The sequence below is a fragment of the Nerophis ophidion genome, linkage group LG07 (genome assembly GCF_033978795.1).
Source record: "Nerophis ophidion isolate RoL-2023_Sa linkage group LG07, RoL_Noph_v1.0, whole genome shotgun sequence".
Classification (NCBI taxonomy): domain Eukaryota; kingdom Metazoa; phylum Chordata; class Actinopteri; order Syngnathiformes; family Syngnathidae; genus Nerophis; species Nerophis ophidion.
The window spans coordinates 37923633-37945348 of NC_084617.1; the positions used below are offsets into that span (position 1 = coordinate 37923633).

General features: G+C 39.5%; 1 protein-coding gene across 5 annotated transcripts in view; it reads right to left on the reverse strand.

Annotated features, from left to right (window-relative positions):
• The window catches only part of LOC133556314 (atos homolog protein B), a 105135-nt gene that overhangs the window by 52346 nt on the left and 31073 nt on the right, over positions 1 to 21716 (reverse strand). For 2 of the 5 annotated variants that reach the window (XM_061906122.1, XM_061906126.1), the window contains exons 2-3: positions 17428 to 17506; positions 5371 to 5484 (exon numbers count right to left, since the gene is read on the reverse strand). The gene's annotated coding sequence lies outside the window, so the exon portion shown is untranslated. The other 3 variants (XM_061906123.1, XM_061906125.1, XM_061906124.1) reach the window with 3 other exon arrangements.

Below are 21716 nucleotides of genomic sequence, written 5' to 3' on the forward strand. Positions count from 1 at the left end.
GAATGTCTCATTTGCAACCCCTGTTGGTGAAATCTATAAAAATGAGGGTGGTCCCAAAAAGGAGGGATTTTTCAAATTGACTGTTTGTTGGTTTTAAATGTGCTCCCCCTCTGGTCTACATATGAAACAACAAGTGTCTGTTAAGAAATTGAAGTGCTCTCCCTCTGGCCAACATATGTAATAAGTGTGTGCAAGAAATTGAAATGTGCCCCCTCTGGCTAACATTTATAAAAAAATAAAACAAATTTAGGGATCACACTCCTCAGCCTTCCCGGTAAGGTTTATTCAGGTGTACTGGAGAGGAGGCTACGTCGGATAGTCGAACCTCGGATTCAGGAGGAACAGTGTGGTTTTCGTGCTGGTCGTGGAACTGTGGACCAGCTCTATACTCTCGTCAGGGTTCTTGAGGGTGCATGGGAGTTTGCCCAACCAGTCTACATGTGCTTTGTGGACTTGGAGAAGGCATTCGACCGTGTCCCTCGGGAAGTCCTGTGGGGAGTGCTCAGAGAGTATGGGGTATCGGACTGTCTTATTGTGGCGGTCCGTTCCCTGTACGATCAGTGCCAGAGCTTGGTCCGCATTGCCGGCAGTAAGTCGAACACATTTCCAGTGAGGGTTGGACTCCGCCAAGGCTGTCCTTTGTCACCGATTCTGTTCATAACTTTTATGGACAGAATTTCTAGGCGCAGTCAAGGCGTTGAGGGGTTCCGGTTTGGTAACCGCAGGATTAGGTCTCTGCTTTTTGCAGATGATGTGGTCCTGATGGCTTCATCTGACCGGGATCTTCAGCTCTCGCTGGATCGGTTCGCAGCCGAGTGTGAAGCGACCGGAATGAGAATCAGCACCTCCAAGTCCGAGTCCATGGTTCTCGCCCGGAAAAGGGTGGAGTGCCATCTCCGGGTTGGGGAGGAGACCCTGCCCCAAGTGGAGGTGTTCAAGTACCTAGGAGTCTTGTTCACGAGTGAGGGAAGAGTGGATCGTGAGATCAACAGGCGGATCGGTGCGGCGTCTTCAGTAATGCGGATGTTGCACCGGTCCGTTGTGGTGAAGAAGGAGCTGAGCCGGAAGGCAAAGCTCTCAATTTACCGGTCGATCTACGTTCCCATCCTCACCTATGGTCATGAGCTTTGGGTCATGACCGAAAGGATAAGATCACGGGTACAAGCGGCCGAAATGAGTTTCCTCCGCCGTGTGGCGGGGCTCTCCCTTAGAGATAGGGTGAGAAGCTCTGCCATCCGGGAGGAACTCAAAGTAAAGCCACTGCTCCTTCACATCGAGAGGAGCCAGATGAGGTGGTTCGGGCATCTGGTCAGGATGCCACCCGAACGCCTCCCTAGGGAGGTGTTTAGGGCACGTCCAACCGGTAGGAAGCCACGGGGAAGACCCAGGACACGTTGGGAAGACTATGTCTCCCGGCTGGCCTGGGAACGCCTCGGGATCCCCCGGGAAGAGCTAGACGAAGTGGCTGGGGAGAGGGAAGTCTGGGTTTCCCTGCTTAGGCTGTTGCCCCCGCGACCCGACCTCGGATAAGCGGAAGATGATGGATGGATGGAAAACAAATTTATATACGCAGAGACATACTGTAATAACTTGAAGTAAATAATGAAGATTAAAATTTAAAAACAAAACAAAACCAAAAGCTACCGTATTTTTTAGACTATAAGGCGCAATTAAAATCCTTTCATTTTCTCAAAAATCGACAGTGCGCCTTGTAACCCGATGCGCCTAATATACAGCATAATTCTGGTTGTACTTACTGACCTTGAAGCAATTATATTTGGTACATAGTGTAATAAGTGTGACCAGTACATGGCAGTAACACATAAGAGATATGTGTAGACTGCAATATGACTCAAGTAAACAACAACAAAACTTTAAATGTTACATTGAGAATATAGAACATTACACACGGCAATCCAAAATCTGTCAAAATGTTTTTAGTACGACTTCGGTAAGCTATGAAGCCGTACTGCTTGATGGATTTTCGGTGCATTAAACATACGAGTATTATTATGTTGCGTGGATAAGGACCGCAAAATGGCACCTATTAGCAGACATTATCTGGCGGTTTGTTTCGCAAAATTATGCAGAACCAACTTTTCTTACCTTCTGGTACCTGCTGATCTGTATTTGGGTTAGCATAAGTCCTGAAAATGTGAGCAGGTCCGCAATTGTATTTAATAAGCTTCTTCTTTTTCTCTACCTTCTTATATGACATTCATCCTACACTGTTGCTATTTCTAATATAAAGTAGGGTAAAGTTGTTACTCATATCTGTCAGTAGACTAGCTATCAAAACGCTAAAAACTATTCCCGGGCGTGTCCACCGCTGCTGTTCACTGCTCTCCTCATCTCCCACGTGGTAATCAAGGGTGATGGGTCAAATGCAGAGAATAATTTCGCCACACCTAGTGTGTGTGTGTGTGTGTGTGTGTGTGTGTGTGTGACGATCATTGGTACTTTAACTTTAATGTAGTCCACAGGGTAGTGTTTTACATTGAGAAAAAAAATCATGATATGACTCCTTTAAAGGCCTACTGAAATTAGATTTTCTTATTTAAACGGGGATAGCAGGTCCATTCTATGTGTCATACTTGATCATTTCGCGATATTGCCATATTTTTGCTGAAAGGATTTAGTAGAGAACATCCACGATAAAGTTCGCAACTTTTGCCTGCTAACAGAAAAGCCCTGCCTCTACCCGAAGTCGCAGACGATGACGTCACATGTTGATGGCTCCTCACATATTCACATTGTTTTTAATGGGAGCCTCCAACAAAAAGTGCTATTCGGACCGAGAAAACAACAATTTCCCCATTAATTTGAGCGAGGATGAAAGATTCGTGTTTGAGGATATTGATAGCGACGGACTAGAAAAAAAACAAAAAAACGCGATTGCACTGGGACGGATTCTGATTTTTTTAAACACATTTACTAGGATAATTCTGGGAAATCCCTTACCTTTCTATTGTGTTGCTAGTGTTTTAGTGAGTTTAACAGTACCTGATAGTCGGAGGGGGTTTTCCACGGGTGTGTTGACGCGCAGTGTCTCAGGGAAGTCGACGGCAGCTTTATGGACGGCACAGGCTCAGCTGATCTCCGGTAAGAGGAGACTTTTTACCACAACTTTCTCACCGAAACCTGCTGGTTGACATGTGGTGGGGATCCATGTTCTCTTGACCGCGCTCTGATCCATAGTAAAGTCTCACCTCCGCAAATTTTAAACAAGGAATCACCGTGTGTTTGTGTGGCCAAAGGCTAAAGCTTCCCAACTCAATCTTTCTACTTTGACTTCTCCAATATTAATTGAACAAATTGCAAAGGATTCAGCAACACAGATCTCCAAAATACTGTGTAATTTTGCGGTTAAAGCAGACGACTTTTAGCTGTGTGTGTGTGCAGCGCTCATATTTCCTAACAGCCCGTGACGTCTTGCGTACATGTCGTCATTACGCGACGTTTTCAAGATGAAACTCCAGGGAAATTTAAAATTGTAATTTAGTAAACTAAAAAGGCTGTATTGGCATGTGTTGCAATGTTAATATTTCATCATTGATATATAAACTATCAGACTGCGTGGAGGGTAGTAGTGGGTTTCTGTAGGCCTTTAATGCGCCTTATAGTCCAGGGCCACTTTTGTATGAAAATGGACCTGAACAGACCCGCTCATCGGCAGAGCGCCTTTTAATCTGGTGCGCCCTGTGGTCCAAAAAATACTGTAAAAGCTTACCTTTTTTTATATTGGATAGTTTGTATATATTATTAACAGTGTGAATACAGATCTTTAAATATCTAGAAAGGGTGGTCCTAAGGAGGTAGGCATTTTTCGGAGGTCTCAAGAAGTTAAAGGCCTACTGAAACCCACTACTACCCACCACGCAGTCTGATAGTTTATATATCAATGATGAAATATTAACATTGCAACACATGCCAATACGGCCTTTTGAGTTTAATAAATTACATTTTTAAATTTCCTGGGAGTTTCGTCTTCGAAACGTCGTGTAACGATGACGTGTACGCAAGACTTCAGGGGTTTTTAGGAAGTATGAGCGCTACGCACACACACAGGTAAATGTCGTCTGCTTTAACGGCATAATTTTACAGTTTTTTGGACATCTGTGTTGCTGAATCTTTTGCAATTTGTTCAATTAATATTGGAAAAGTCACAGTAGAAAGATGGAGTTGGGAAGCTTTAGCCTTTAGCCACACAAACGCACGGTGATTCCTTGTTTAAAATTCCTGAAGGTGAAACTTTCCTATGGATCAGAGCGCGGTCAAGAGAACGTGGATCCCGACCACAGGTCAACCAGCAGGTTTCGGTGAGAAAATTGTGGTTAAAAAGTCAGTTCTTACCGGAGAAAAGCTGAACTTGTGCCACCCATAGCTGCCTTCATCTCCCCTGAGACATTGGCATCAAGACACCCGTGGAGACACCCTTCCGACTATCAGGTAATATCAAACTCACTAAAACACTAGCAACACAATAGAAAGATAAGGGATTTCATAGAATTAACCTAGTAAATGTGTCTAAAAACATCGTAATCCGTCCCAATGCAATGCGTTTTTTTTTTTACTTATTTTTTTCTTTCTAGTCCGGCGCTATCAATATCCTCAAACACAAATCTTTCGTCCTCGCTCAAATTAATGGGGAAATTGTCGTTTTTGTTGGAGGCTCCCATTATAAACAATGTGAATATGTGAGGAGCCCTCAAACATGTGACGTCATCGTCTGCGACTTCCGGTAGAGGCAGGGCTTTTCTCTTAGCACCGAATGTTGCAAACTTTATCATGGATTTTCTCTACTAAATCCTTTCAGCAAAAATATGGCAATATCACGAAATGATCAAGTATGACACATAGAATGGACCTGCTATCCCCGTTTAAATAAGAAAATCTCATTTCAGTAGGCCTTTAACACTGTAAATACAGATCTTTAAATATCTAGAAAGGGTGGTCCTAAAGAGGTAGGCATTTTTCGGAGGTCTCAAAAAGTTAAGAAGTACAGGAATGTGTGTGTTTATGAGTCAAACACAGAAACAGGAAGCAAAAGTTGATTGAAACTTGTGAGCGTGAGATGGTGATTCACTGAACACACACACACACACACACATACACACATACACACATACACACATACACACATACACACATACACACATACACACACACACACACACACACACACACACACACACACACACACACACACACACACACACACACACACAAACAAGGCAAGTTTACGTGCGTGTGCGTCCGTGTGTGAGTCTGGCCGTGTGGGGACATACATAGTTGCTGAGAAGGCGGTCTGGACAATGTCGTTGTCAAGTTTGACATTCAGCATGGAGAGTGAGGACGTGTGACACTCACCCTCGACACCGAAACTTCTTCCTCGGTTTGGTCCGGCCTGGCCGAGGCGTCTGCCGGGGTCAGGTCGCCTTGTCCCGTCCCGTGCTGGCAGTCTTTCCTCTGCCTGTGTCCGCCCTGAGTCACACACACATGCAGCTCAGGAAGACATCAACAACTCCCAGCCCTCGCTTTCCTTCTTCCTTTCTCCCCCTAGCGGCCCTACATATCATGTTCTGCACAAAAGCTCCCTCACATGTTCTTCCCCTCCTCTCCTTTGAAAGCGTCCCTCCCTGCTCTCTTCTGCTGTTTGCTTCCTCTCAGCTGTTAGCAAAGCTTTGCTCACTCAGCACTGAGAGGACCAAACGGGGAAGATGCCGCTTGCTGATTGGCTGGAAAAAGGGGGGGTCAGGCTCCTGATAGGCTGAGAGGACAGAAGAAGGCGCGGCTTCACCAGGCACCGCCCACCTGCCAGTTGCGCACAATGCACAGAAGCAAGACTCAAACAATGTGAGTTCGAGTTTAAATGTCCACCAGTGACATCTTGAAGTAGCGTGGGTGGGGGTGGGTTTGGTCTTTATCTACACGCGCGTGTTTACATGATAACACGGGTCAAATTACACACTCAGCCTAAAAACTACAGCTGTCAAAGGGTTTCTGCAGGCATCAATACATCTAATGCAGGAGTATCAAACATACGGCTCGCGGGCCGGTCCAGGCTCGCGGGATGAGTTTGCTCGGTCTAAAAATTAGTTGAAATTTTTGAATGAAAGAAACCGCTGTTCTACATGTGTCCACTAGATGTTGCAATAGCAATTATTTGTATCTTTGCAGATGATGCCTCATATGTAAAAAAAAATAACCCACGTTAGTACATCAGTCGAGGAAAATGAGCTAACTACATAAATAACATCCTGTAATGTGATTTTGATGTAATTTTGATGAGATTAAAAATTAACACCAATGTGTTGACTGATAAACATTATCACATAATTTATTCAGAAAGTATAAGTTACAACAAATAAATATAGAATACTATAAACCGCACATGTAAATTGAAAAAAACATTATGATTTGTACATTTTCAGAATGTGCTTGTTCTATTTTTAAACAAAGAAGACAATCTGAAGTTGTCTTTATTTTTAAACTATCGTGCCGTGGGTTTTACCAGTCCGGCCCACTTGGGAGTAGATTTTTCAACGTGTGGCCCCTGATCCAAACTGAGTTTGAGACCCCTGATCTAATGCTAATTAATGCATCACCGACACAAATATTTTGGTACTGGTACCAAAATGTATTTTGATACTTTTCTAAATACTAATCTACTTTTCTAATCTCTAGTGCTCACTAGTGTTACCCTATCTGAGTTATTGTGCAGAAATATGGGGAAATAACTTCAAATGTGCGCTACATTCGTTAACCGTAGATCAGTTAGACCAGAGCTGGGCAAATATTTTGACTCGGGGGCCACCCATCCGTCCATCAATCCATTTTCTACAGCTTGTCCCGTTCGGGGTTGCGGGGGGTGCTGGAGTCTATCTCAGGTGCATTCGGGCGGAAGGCGGTGTACACCCTGGACAAGTCGCCATCTCATCGCAGGGCCAACACAGACAGACAGACAACATTCACACACTAGGGCCAATTTAGTGTTGGTAATCAACCTATCCCCAGGTGCATGTCTTTGGAAGTGGGAGGAAGCCGGACTACCCGGAGGGAACCCACGCAGTCACGGGGAAAACATGCAAACTCCACACAGAAAGCTCCAAAGGGAATGTTCGAACCCAGGACCTTCGTATTGTGAGGCAGACACACTAACCCATGTTCCACCGTGCTGCCATTGAGAGAAAAAATGTGCCTGGGGGGCCAATGCGTATGTGTGTATAAATGATATATACACATTTAGCTGTAAAAATCTGCTGTACAGTTTGTGTATTTGGGTCCTTGTTTTTCTGGAACACTAATACCAAAGTGACAATGTTCGATAGAATTCTAAAAACGTTATGACGGACCTCCTCAAAAAAAGAGAATGGAATTTTACAGTTTTTTACTGAATGGGACACCCAAAATGTGAGATTTAAAATATTAACTACGAACAATAAAACGATTATTAGTGATTTAGAAGTAGCTAAAACACTGCAGACTCATTTTAGTCGCTAACTAGCTAGCCATGTCTTAAAGCACCTCTTCCTGAGGGCATTTCAGTGTTGAAACTTCACCTTTATCTAAATTTGTTAGTTCTCCCTTTTCTGTCTACATAATGTGTCTGCTTGTAAGTACTCCGTGTGTGTGCACTGCCAAACATTCTCTTCTGCTTGTAAAACCAGCAATGTCACGACGTGATGTAGCGCCGTCATGCCCGGGAACCGGTACTTTTCAAACATAGTTCCGTTTTTGATTCATTATTACCACGATACTATACGAGTACCGGTATACCAAACAACCTTAGTACATAGTAAAAAGCTTACAATTGTCTGTATGGACAAGATTGTAAGCTTTTGACAATGTTGAGTAGTTCAAAAGTTTACAATAGTTTACGAATTAAGCATTAATGTAATCAAAATATATTAAAATAATATACCATACTTCCCGGGCTATAGAGCACACCAGTATATTAGGCAATGCCCAACACATTTTAGAAGAAAAACATTTTTACGCAGATATATAACAGTGCAAAATATTTTACGAGTATTTCCTGACATACCTTAATTGTTTCAAAACAGTGTCTGTAACAGACCAGTAAAATGGCTTATCAAACAAGCGCTAGCTGTTCCAAATGGTGACAGGGGTGGACCACTTCTCTGTGCACCAGTTAGTGACGTTGCTGACTATTCAACATGGAAGAAAACCCCCAACCACCCACTGCTAGATTCCTGATGGACTGAACTCTCGCATCATCATGATGTATTCATTCAGGGACAAGCGGTAGAAAATGGAGGGATGTACCCACTTGGCCTCTATTGCCCACATCTGCGGCCCCTTCCTAAGGTTTCTTTTTTTCCCCCATCTCTAGCTTTTGGAGTTTTTCCTTGCGGTTCTAGATCAGGGGAGACTCTTTGAAGCTCTCGTGATTCATTACTTGACTAAATTAATTGTGATTGATCCAACAGTGCAAGTCACCCTTTCAAATTTAATAAACAGTGTTTTCCTGGCTGTATTTTTCAACATTATAATAAGAAGGTCAATAATGTCAAAATAGTTGAAATTCTGAACATCTTAAAGTGCAGTTTTTTTCCCCCCAATTGTAAAAACTGGGTCGGGTGGTTTGTTTTGTTGTCTATTTCGTTGCCAACAGCAACGCAAGATACTTGCTGGTTCTTCCGTGCTGACAGGCTCATGTTTGAAGATGAAATTTTCCCACATAAGGAATGTGTGGCTGAGGAATGATCTTTTCTCCTCCTAATTTCAGTACTTCGGAGTTCTTCTCAGGCCATGTCCGTGTAGTCTGTGTACAAAGATTGTGGACGCCTAAAAAGAGGCTACACTCTGTTCTAGGGTTGTCTTGATATTAATATTTTGGTACCGGTACCAAAATATATTTTGATACTTTTCTAAATAAAGAGTAAGCACAAAAAGTGGCATTAATGGCTTTATTTTTTTATTTTTTATCTCAGGGTACATTAAATATATGTTTATTATTGTAATTTAGTCCTTAAATAAAATAGTGAACCATTTGTCTTTTAGTAGTAAGTAAACAAACAAAGGCTCCTAATTAGTCTGCTGAGGTATGCAGTAATAAATTGTATCATTTATAATTTTGTCAACATTATGAGGGACAAACATTAAAAATGGATTATTAATCTACCTGTTCATTTACTGTTAATATCTGCTTATTTTCTATCTACACTTCTGTTAAAATGTAACAATCACTTGTTCTTCTGCTGTTTGATACATTGTGTTAGTTTTGGATGATACTACAAATGTAGGTATCGATCCGATTCCAAGTAGTTACGGGATCATACATTGGTCAAAGTCCTCATGTGTCCAAAGAAATATTTCCTGACTTTATAAACATAATATGAATTGTTAAAAAAGGAAAAAAGATTTGTGACGATAAAAACAACTCTCTTGCTAATCTACTTGTAAATAAATGCTTACTTTGTGCTGTAACATGTTTCCATCTTCACTTCTTAAATGTGAAAAAGCACTTATTTCTTGGTGTCGTTTCAAGCTAGTTTAGCGGTTAGCATAGCTATTAGCATGTCTTTCCCTCGGTGTCTAACATATTTAGTCTCGTCCTCCAGTGATAATAGTACGTAATAATGATACTTAAGATTTCTTCCATACACTGTGTATGGAGACACGTCATTAGCTGCTAGCTTGTCAGCCAGGGGGCTATAAATAAACACAGCGTAAGCCAGAGAAGATCATTAATGGACAATGGCAATCACGCAATCACTGTTTTATCAAAATCAACTAACACTGCGACACGGGACACGCAAATTAATGCAGAACATCTGTGCATAAAAGGTTGATCAAGAAGGGCTCGGCGATAATATGATATCAGTAGATATTGCGATAAACACTCAATTGATATCAATAAAACATCATTGTTTTCTTCTTTGTTGGAAGAAAGCGGAAGTTGCGAAACAAGGTTGGTTGCATGGACAAAGGCACTTGCTCTCTGGTAACCGAGCAACGCCGGAAGTGACCGCTGATTAGTGGGAGTGACACGCTAACAGGTCACAGTATCAACTGTCAAGTTTGGTTGCACCATCTTGTTGTCTGGCGGTTGATTCTTTGCATGAAGTGAGAAGAGAAAGTCAAAATGGATCAAACAGGAAAGGTCACCTTGACTGTTAATACCACACCACCTTAGCCATGCTCACCCTTCAGAGCACAGCCGCAACTTCCTGGCACTAAACCTGCAGAAAATAGTTATTCTCAATTTTTACATTTTCGCACTATGTTGTTACACTTTATTAATAATTTCTTACTTATTCCTTATTTTTTCACCTTCATTTTAGAAGTTTATCGTTACAGTAAGTGTTTATTTGATGTGGTTTGATCATTTCCATGCTTGTGTTGACATTTCCTTTCCTTTCTGTCTTGATAGCTGAGGGGATCATAATCAGAGGAAGGTTACATTTTTAAATTCAACATATTTTGCCCCTGGTTCTTATTTTCTATAAGTCATAAGAAAATATGTCATTAATTATCAATATCGACCGATATAAAACACTTATATCGCGATACAGGTTTCAGCTAAACCGTTCAGGCCTATGATCAAGGCCAGATAATCAGTAAGGTGTACATTTTCTGTGACTTGTGGACACATCACCAAAATATGCACAATAGAGTGCTAAAAGTGGTAAAAAGGGCGGTATAGCTCGGTTGGTAGAGCAGCTGTGCCAGCAAGTTGAGGGTTCCAGGTTCGATCCCCGCTTCTGCCATCCCAGTCGCTGCCGTTGTGTCCTTAGGCAAGACACTTTACCTACCTGCTCCCAGTGCCACCCACACTGGTTAAATGTAACTTAGATATTGCGTTTCACTATGTAAAGCGCTTTGAGTCAATAGAAAAAAAGCGCTATATAAATATAATTAACTAAATAACTAAAATATGCAAATAAGTGATCCCAGCTGTGATTGCCCAAACGCGAAACTCCTAGTTTGACCGGGTCGTTGTTGTTTAAACAAACCCTTAAGATGCAAATATCAATACATTTCACCCTCTTCCCCTCTCCCATGCTATCTTATTTGCACACGCACACGCCGTGTGCAGCATGCATACGACCTCTGGAAGGATTTATCTGCAGCATGAGTGCAGATAGAGAATGTGGAAAAAGTTTATCAGCTGAGCACCAGGAGGGGGAACGTGTGCATTGTGCTAATAAGGTGTTGACTCGGCAAGAACTATTTTGAAAAGCGTAGTGCCGGACGAAGACGCACATGGTGGGCAGGGATGAAGTGCACCAAGAAACATGCCTGAAGCTGTCAAAGAGACTCTGTTGCAGACACAAACACACCTTGCTGGTGTATCTTTATTTAGCAAACTTAGGGACGTGTGCTGGTCCTGACAAGCTATTGATAGAAATTGTCCTACTGTCTCACTCCTCATTGACTTACCACGATTTACCATGAGTTGATTAACGTGGACCCCGACTTAAACAAATTGAAAAACTTATTTGGGTGTTACCATTTAGTGGTCAATTGTACGGAATATGTACTGAACTGTGCAATCTACTAATAAAAGTCTCAATCAATCAATCAAAAAGACTGTGTCCAACACATCTCGTAAACACTGCGTACTTTTACTTTAAACACATGCTTTTATAGTGTTATACTGTCTGTATTCAGCAAGAAGGTTATGTCCTTCATCTCGGGTTCTGATGGAATAAAGATATTAAAATATTTAAACTGGGCATGTGAGTGTGTTTATGAGCGTGGGGGAAAAGGTAGTGTGGATTGTTAAACTAATGTCTAATGATACACCTAAATAGTCACTGCTGTGGTCAATCAATTGACATAACAATAAATCAAGAACAACTTTACAATGAAAGTGCACAAATGAAAGACAAGTTATAAAATTCTACAAAATAAATTAAAGACTCATACAGTATCATAGGAAAATAAATAAGGCAATACAATTTTTTATTGATTTATAAATTGTCTTATATATTTATTTGTTTATTTCCTTTATTTTTTAGTTATTTTTTTATTGCTTTATTTATATAAATTGTACAAAAGAAATCAAAGACTCCGCACAGTATCACAAGAAAATAGATAAAGCAAAAACACTTTTATTGCTTTACGCATTTATTGCTTTATTTTTACTTTTTTTTATTTTGTATTGCTTTATTTATTTTCCTATGAAACTGTACTGAGTTTGGAAATGTTTTTATTGCTTTATACATTTTTTTTCAATGTTTTATTGCTTTATTTATTTATTTCGTATTGCTCTAAAGACATGCACCTGGGGATAGGTTGATTGGCAACACTAAATGGGCCCTCGTGTGTGAATGTTGTCTGTCCAGGGTTTTCCCCCCCTTCCGCCCGAATGCAGCTGAGATAGGCTCCAGTGCCCCCCGGGACTCCGAAAGGGACAAGCGGTAGAAAACGGATGGATGGATATTTATTTTTAATTGCTTTATTTTCTTTTTTTTAAATTGCTTTATTTATTTTCCTATGGTACTGGACTAAATCTAAAACACTTTTTTTATGTTTTATCAAAAACATTTTTTTTTACTGCTTTATTTTAATGTAATTTTTTAATTGCTTTATTTAAATTTTTTTGGTTAACTTTTATTTCTATTTGCTTTATTTATTTTCCTGTGATACTGTACTGGGTCTTTGATTTATTTTGTACAATTTATATAAATAATCAATAAAAATAAAAATAAAGCAATAAAAAAATGTGTGAACCACTGATTCATTGATTTATTTTGTACAATTTTATGTTTTTTCTATTATTTGTGCACTTTCTTTTTTTGAAGTTGTTCTTTATTTATTGTTATGTCAACTGATTAACCACAGCTGTGACTATTTAAGTGCATCACTTCCTGTTGAAAAGTGCACACTGACAAAGACATTTTCGAAACCAGTCTGTGTTTGGTAGCGCCTGCGCTTAAAATTATTAGAAGGACATGCATGTGTGTTGCTGGCATTGCTTTTTCTTTAGGTACTTTTTGCCGTGCACATCTTTATTTTTGTTTTATTACGTTTTTGGAGAGTGCATGTTTTCCTTTATTTTAAACAAATGTATAAGCAAGTGTTATTCTAGCAAAACTGCGTAACTCAGTCTGTGCATCGGTGATGGAAGGTGCACAGACGTATTGAATATTTTCATCATACTTCTGTTGTTTTCACATATAAAAAAATGCAAGTCATCCATTTTCTACCGCTTATTCCCTTTGGGGTTACGGGGGGCGCTGGTGCCTATCTCAGCTACAATCGGGTGGAAGGCGGTGTACACTCTAGACAAGTCGCCACCTCATCACAGGGCCAACACAGATAGACAGACAACATTCACACACTAGGGCCAATTTAGTGTTGCCAATCAACCTATCCCCAGGTGCATGTCTTTGGAAGTGGGAGGAAGCCGGAGTACCTGGAGGGAACCCATGCATTCACGGGGAGAACATGCAAACTCCACACAGAAAGATCCCGAGCCCGGGATTGAACCCAGGACTACTCAGGACCTTCGTATTGTGAGGCAGACGCACTAACTGCCACCGTGAAGCCTGAAAGTCAGGGATTCTTCACCATTTTGGGAAGTGAGTGCCCTCTAGCGGACCGCCAAAAATATAGTTTCTCCGTATGGGCCGCAGCGGTACTCCATTGTAATACACTTTTCCACCACCTGTGGCAGTAGTGACAACCTCAAACAAACTGAAGCTCAAGTCAGAGAAGTTTCTTAGATGCAAAAATTAGGACAAAAGTGGTGAAGCTGTATTTTCATTTGCATTTTACTTGCAATGAGATTGTATTTTAGAAACATACACAATATTATTCATTTATATATTAGTTAACTATATTTTAGCACTCTGTAATTGTAACTAAATGTATTTTTACAACATTTTCATGAGTTTCTTCTTAAGCGCAAACATTATCACTGAAGCGATGAAGCTGTATTTTCATTTGCACTTTACTTCTATTGACATTTTAAGAAACATACATATTATTATTCATTCATATATTAGTTAATTATGTTTTAGCACTCTAATTGCATCTAAATGTATTTTTACTCAATTTTCATGAGTTCCTTCTTAAGCGCAAAAATTATGACAAAAGTGGTGAAGCTGTATATTTGTTTGGACTTTACTTTTATTGACATTTTATTCAAAATACATATTATTTTTTTTAAATATTAGTTGACTATATTTTAGCGTTGCAGAATTGTATCTAAATGTATTTTTACCCGATTTTCATGAGTTCCTTCTTTAAGTGCAAACATTATGACTAAGGTGGTGAAGCTGCATTTTCATTTGCACTTTACTTTTATTGACATTTTATTTAAGAAACATACTAGAGATGCGCGGATAGGCAATTATTTCATCCACAACCGCATCACAAAATTCGTCATCCACCCGCCATCCACCCGAACCAAAATTTTATCAAAACCACAACCGCCCGCCACCCGCCCGCTTTTATATATCTAATATAGATGATGCAATGGCATTAGTGAGGTTAGAAAGTGTAACTCCCTCCAAATAGCACAGACACAATGGCTTTCTTGAACTGATTTATTTGAAGGCTTACTTTCCCTTCAAATTCACCGTGAAAACTGTAATAAATAAAGCACGTTACAAATGTAAAAATAATAACATGCACGGCATGTGGATCAAAATTTTACCAAGTAAAATACCAACAAATGACAAATACCTCGTTGGCCATTCCTGGAAGTAGCTTCCTTACATCCAACGACAGACCAAACGAGACACTTCAAAATAAAAGTATGCCCACATACTGTTTCAAAGAGTGCTGCTTGTTTTTTGTATGTGGGTAACAACATTGAACTATTTATAAATGGTTGATTTCTATAGGCTAGTAAGGTAAAGTGTTGTACCTGACAAGTTTGGGCTACCTTGCTTCTGCAGCCTTCATCAGAGGTGTCACGTGATGTTAGCGAGACGTTGTCTGTGACGTGATATATGGATTGTACCATCAAGAGTTGTCAGGTACAACACTTTACCTACTAGCCTATATAAATCAACCATTTACAAATACACGTCAGTAGACTAAATGAACCTCTTCAACATAACATCTAACTATGTATATATATTTCCGAATGGTTCAACCGCCACCCGCCCGAATCTATTTAAAATCTATTTTTTCGTCATGTCACCCGCCCGACCCGCGTCCGCAGATGAGATCGCAAACCGCGCATCTCTAAAAGATACATTTTATTATTATTCATTTATATATCAGCTAACTATATTTTAGCGCTGCAGAATTGTATCTAAATGTATTTTTACTCGATTTTCATAAGTTCCTTTTTAAGTGCAAAATTTATGACTAAGGTCTACTAATGTCTACTAACGACTAAGGACTAAGCTGTATTTGCATTTGCACTTTACTTTCGATATTTTATTTTGAAAAACATAATTTTTTTTCATTTATATTGGAGAACAAAAGGGACGAGGAAATATGGAAAAGGAAAGTGTTTTTTGTGTCTGTGTGAGAAGAGGGGAGTTGTATTAGAAATCCATTGCGTAAGCATGCATTCTTGTTTGTGAGCTAAACGCTGGTGTTTCAGAGGAGCAAAAGGCAAACAGTGGATGACAGGAAATCTGTCATGTTTCCCCATTTCCATGTGTCAGAATTGAACATGCAATGGTAGCGCCGTCATTTCTGTGATGCAATGCGTTTGGCATCAATGAGTATGAGGTAATTAATGGGGAAACACTTGGGTTAGGAACCTAAAAAAAGTTAGTGCGTCTGCCTCACAATACGAAGTTCCTGCAGTCCTGGGTTCAAATCCAGGCTCGGGATCTTTCTGTGTGGAGTTTGCATGTTCTCCCCGTGAATGCGTGGGTTCCCTCCGGGTACTCCGGCTTCCTCCCACCTCCAAAGACATGCACCTGGGGATAGGTTGATTGGCAACACTAAATTGGCCCTAGTGTGTGAATGTGAGTGTGAATGTTGTCTGTCTTTCTGTGTTGGCCCTGCGATGAGGTGGCGACTTGTCCAGGGTGTACCTCGCCTTTCGCCCGATTGTAGCTGAGATAGGCGCCAGCGCCCCCCGCAACTCCAAAAGGGAATAAGCGGTAGAAAATGGATGGATGGCACTTGGGTTAGAAACCTAAAAAACAACAAAAAAAATAAAAATAATGTGTTTGGCTTTACTGTAATTTGGCATTAATGAGTATGAGGTAATTAATGTGGAAAAACTAGGGATAGGAACCTAAAAAAAATGCAATAAAATACAAAAAAAATTACGAAACAAAATAGAAATAAATAAAAAAATGACTAAAACTAAAAAAATAAGTAATATGGCTTTACTGTAATTTGGCATCTGTGAGGTAATTAATGAGGAAATACTTGGTTTAGAAATCTAAAAAAAATACAATAAAAAAATACAATACCATTTTTTTTAAATAACGCAACAAAAGAGAATAAAAAACAAACAAAATATAATAATGTTTTTTATGCCTTTACTATAATTTGGCGTCTATGAGTATGAGGTAACTAATAAGGAAACACTTGTGTTTGAAACCCCCAACCCCCAAAGATCATCCATTTATCTATCCATCCATTTTCTACTGCTTGTCCCTTTCGGGGTCGCTGGAGCCTATCTCAGCTGCAAATAAAAATAAAATTAAACAAAAAAACAATAATAAATAATGTGTTTGGCTTTACTGTAATTCGGCATCAATGAGTATGACGTAATTAATGAGTAAACACTTGTGTTAGAAATGCGTTTGGCTTTACTATAATTTGGTATCAATGAGTATGAGGTAATAAATGAGGAAACACTTGTGTTAGAAACCTAAAAAATTAGAAATAAAATAACAAAAAAAGTAAAACAAACCAAAACAAAATTGTGTGAAACTAAATTTTTTTAAAGAAATAATAATGTGTTTGGCTTTACTGTAATTTGGCATCAATGAGTATATGGTAATTAATAAGGAACCACTTGTGGTAGAAAGCTATCTTATAAAACAATTAAAAATAAAAATGGTTAAATAAAAGAATTACAAAAAGGTAACGCAATTGGCGAATAAGAGATTATTAATGAGAAAACGCTTGTGTTAGAAACCTCAGTTATAAAAAAATGAAAAAATACAAATTGGAAAAAATATATATGTTTTTGGCTTTATTGTAATTTAGCATGAATGAGTATAAGGTAAATATTGAGGAAACTTTTGTGTTAGAAACTTCAAAAAAGAAATAAGAAATAAAATGAAAAACATTAAAAAATATTTCAACAAATGTTTTTAATACAAAAAACTCAAATGAGTCTGATTTTTAAATAATTAATAATTAACAACACAAAACTTAGTGTGTGTGTGTGTGTGTGTGTGTGTGTGTGTGTCTGTGGTTGTTTCCCACCCACACACTCCTGTTGATATTTGCAAGTGTAACAATTGGGTGACAAGGTTTGTGTGCGAAGGCATGTTTGAGCAGCTGGGTGTAGATACGTACACTCACCACAGTGGGAAGCACACAGGTCTTCTCAGGAACTAGCATCCACTGTAGTATCCAGAAAGCCAACGGGTGTGCCCTTAAACAACAGATGCATACGTTAGCGACATGGCCTACATTTGACCAATCACAAATACAATATCAATGAGCCTTTAGTGCGTATCATGAAGCCATCATGTAGAAAGTGTGTTAATAACCACAGACTCTCTGTAGTGGCTGCTCAGTCCAGTAACATTAGCACAAAACATAAATCGGATTCAGAACTACTTCCTAATGAGGCCTGAATCTGCTGCCAAAAGACCAGATTTAAAGCACCTTGGAGCATTTAGATCATAGATGTCAAACTCAAGGCTTGGGGACCAAATCTGGCCCGCCACGTTATTTTATGTGGCTCACAAAAGCCTGGAAATAATATGAGTTAATAAAATAAGGTAACCTTTTCTTACTACATATATTTCTTCTTTCACTCTTGACATTCAAAATCATGTGCTGCATGCAATTGCATAAATTTCAAAATTCAATATCATCAAAATCAAAATATTATATGGTCGAGTAATTCAAAAAACATTTTTTTTGTGTTACGTAAATATCTGCTTGACTTATGATTGCAAAACAAATTACCAATCAATTTTAGACTGTAAAATTGACTATAGATTTTATGGTTAAATTCCACCGACTGAGTTCTTTACCGTAAAATCAACTTTGGTACTGTTTTTTTCCATGAACAGTAAGACAATAAAATATAAAAAAACAAACCAAAAAAAACATTAAAACAAGATTTTACAGTAAAATAAAACTGACTGAATTTTACCGCTAAAAACAGTGGTATTGTTTCTCCATTCCATTCCCTTCATTCATTTTTTTTTTATGCTGTAAAAAAAAAAAAAAAGCTGCTTTTACCGGAAAATTCTGGTGACTGAGCTGCCAGTTTTTTAAGTAAAATTTAAAGATTTTTTTGCAGCTTATTTAAAAAAATATATAGTTAATTATATATATACAGTACAGGCCAAAAGTTTGGACACACCTTCTCATTCAATAGGTTTTCTTTATTTTCATGACTATTTACATTGTAGGTTGTCACTGAAGGCATCAAAGCTATGAATGAACCCAAGTCAAGTTATGTGCATAACAATAAAAGGTGAGATAACTGAAAACATATTTTATATTCTAGTTTCTTTAAAATAGCCACCCTTGTTCTGCACTCTTGGCATTCTCTCGATGAGCTTCAAGACAGTCTTGAAATGTTTTTCACTTCACAGGTGTCATAGTTTTGATGCCTTCAGTGACAATCTGTAATGTAAATAGTCATGAAAATAAAGAAAACACATTGAAATGAGAAGGTGTGTCCAAACTTTTGGCCTGTACTGTATACAGTCATGGTCAAAAGTTTACATACACTTGTAAAGTACATAATGTCAGAGAACTTTCATCTAGAAGGTCTTATCTTTGCGCATGTGATGTCAGATGGAACAAAAATTGAGCTGTTTGGCCACAATACCCAGCAATGTTTGGAGAAGAAAGGTGAGGCCTTTAATCCCTGGAACATCATCCTTGGTGGTAGTATTATGCTCTGGGCCTGTTTTGCTACCAATTGAACTGGTGCTTTATAGAGAGTAAGTGGGTCAATGAAAAAGGAGGACTACCTCCAAATTCTTCAAGACAACCTAACCTCACTGGTGACGGTGGCAGAGAAGAGGACTGTGGACAAACTAGTGAGCATCCTGGATGATGCCAGTCACCCTCTGCATAGCGTTATCAGTAGCCAGAGGAGCCTGTTCAGTGTTAGACTGCTTCATCCCAAGTGCAGGACTAATAGACTCAAGAACTCCTTTGTCCCGCACGCCATTAGACTGTACAACTCCTCTCTGGGACGGGGGATGGGGGGTATTAGGATGACAGGGGATGCAAAACATTAACAGTGCGAAACGTTTTCATAACATGGTCACTACTGCCTATTTTGTCTTGTTATATTCTTATCTTACTGTTATATTGTTATTCCCATTGTTTTTATTCTTTTTGTAATATTTCTCTATTTTGTTTCCTTTTAAACCCCCATTATTTACTTTTTACTTTTTTCTTTAAATTGATCTCAACTCTGTACACTGCTGCTGGAATTTTAATTTTCTTGAAGGAACTCTCCTGAAGGAATCAATAAAGTACTATCTATCTATCTATCTATCCATCTAACATCATCAGCTTGGAGGTTGGCTCTTGGGCGCAAATATACTTAGACTTCCTTTTCCTTCCTTTACAGTACAGATAAGAACACAATTTTGTTGCATTAGCTCATGGTAGTGCAGGATACAAGAGCACTAAGGTCTGGATATAAATATTTAGATTACTGTACAGATAAATATAGTGCACTTTTGCATATGCATCCACGTTTATGGATGTATGTTATATTGTCTTTATATTCCAGCGAGTTAATCCATTTTTGGGGGGAATTTAGGTGATTGATTTAATGATTTCAAGAGTCTTACGGCCTGAGTTGGGTGTTCTAACAGGACAATGACCCCAAACACACGTCAAAAGTGGTCAAGGATTGGCTAAGCCAGGCTAGAATTAAGGTTTTATAATGGCCTTCCCAAAGTCTTGACTTAAAGGTGTGGACAATGCTGAAGAAACAAGTCCATGTCAGAAAACCAACAAATTTAGCTGAACCGCACCAATTTTGTCAAGAGTAGTGGTCAAAAATTCAAGCAGAAGCTTGTGGATGGCTACCAAAACACCTTATTGCAGTGAAACTTGCCAAGGGACATGCAACCAAATATTAACATTGCTGTATGTATACTTTTGACTCAGCAGATTTGGTCACCTTTTCAGTATCCTTCTTCCTCCAAACACGACGAGTTGAGTTTATACCAAAATGGATACATGGATGATACAGCAGAGGATTGGGAGAATTTCATGTGGTCCATCCATCCATTTTCTACCGCTTATTCCCTTTCGGGGTCGCGGGGGGCGCTGGCGCCTATCTCAGCTACAATCGGGCGGAAGGCATTTACACCCTGGACAAGTCGCCACCTCATCGCAGGGCCAACACAGATAGACAGACAACATTCACACTCACATTCACACACTAGGGCCAATTTAGTGTTGCCAATCAACCTATCCCCAGGTTCATGTCTTTGGAAGTGGGAGGAAGCCGGAGTACCCGGAGGGAACCCACGCATTCACGGGGAGAACATGCAAACTCCACACAGAAAGATCCCGAGCCTGAATGTGGTCAGATGAAACCAAAATAAAACTTTTTAGTATAAACTCAACTCGCCGTGTTGGGAGGAAGAAGAATACTGAGTTGCATCCCAAGAACACCATAACTACTGTTAAGCATGGGGGTGGAAACATCATGCTTTGGGGCTGTTTTTCTGCTAAGGGGACAGGACGATTGAGCCGTGTTAAGGAAAGAATGAATAGGGCCATGTATCGTGAGATTTTGAGCCAAAACCTCCTTCCATCAGTGAGAGCTTTGATTGGTTGACCAAATACTTTATTTCCACCATAATTTACAAATAAATTCTTTAAAATTTATACAATGTGAATTCCTGGATTTTTTTTCACATTGTCTCTCACAGTTGAAGTGTACTTATGATGAAAATTACAGACCTGACATCATTTTAAGTGGGAGAACTTGCACAATCGGTGTCTGACTAAATACTTTTTTGCCCCACTGTATGTATATATTACTCATTGTTAAACCCGCCCTCTGAGGGCAAACATAACTGTGATGTGGCCCTCAATGAAAACAAGTTTGACACCCCTGGGTTAAACTGGCAACAAAAATCAGATCTGTATCACTTGAAGGCAAAAAAAAAACAACGATTTGATGTGCAGTGTAAACGGGGCCTAATATAGTGATCCAGTTTTCAGCCCTACTTGGACTCTAGGAGAGAGCATTTATATTTCACTACTCATATGACTGTAATTCTGGACATCAGGAGGACTATGGAGTGGAGAAGACAAGTAACACAATGACCGTCATACATTGTTGGAAGAAAAGAGCACTGCTGAATCTTTAGTGACATGAGCTCAGAGGATGGAATGTTCTGCAGAAATATGCTGCTGCCTATTCATGAAGGACAGAACATAAAAGCAGCCTCGCTCCACCTCTCACGTTTTAGGCCTCGGTTCTGCCGCCATTGCTCCCTCCCCAGTCCTCCTGCGCCTCATTCCTCAATCCCTGTTTGGGAAAGGCTTTCATTTCCCTCGATTCAGTCTTCCCACAAATCCTTTCAAATGAACTTTCCTGTGGTGTACTGGTCAGAGGGACATTACGGTGTCATGTAATC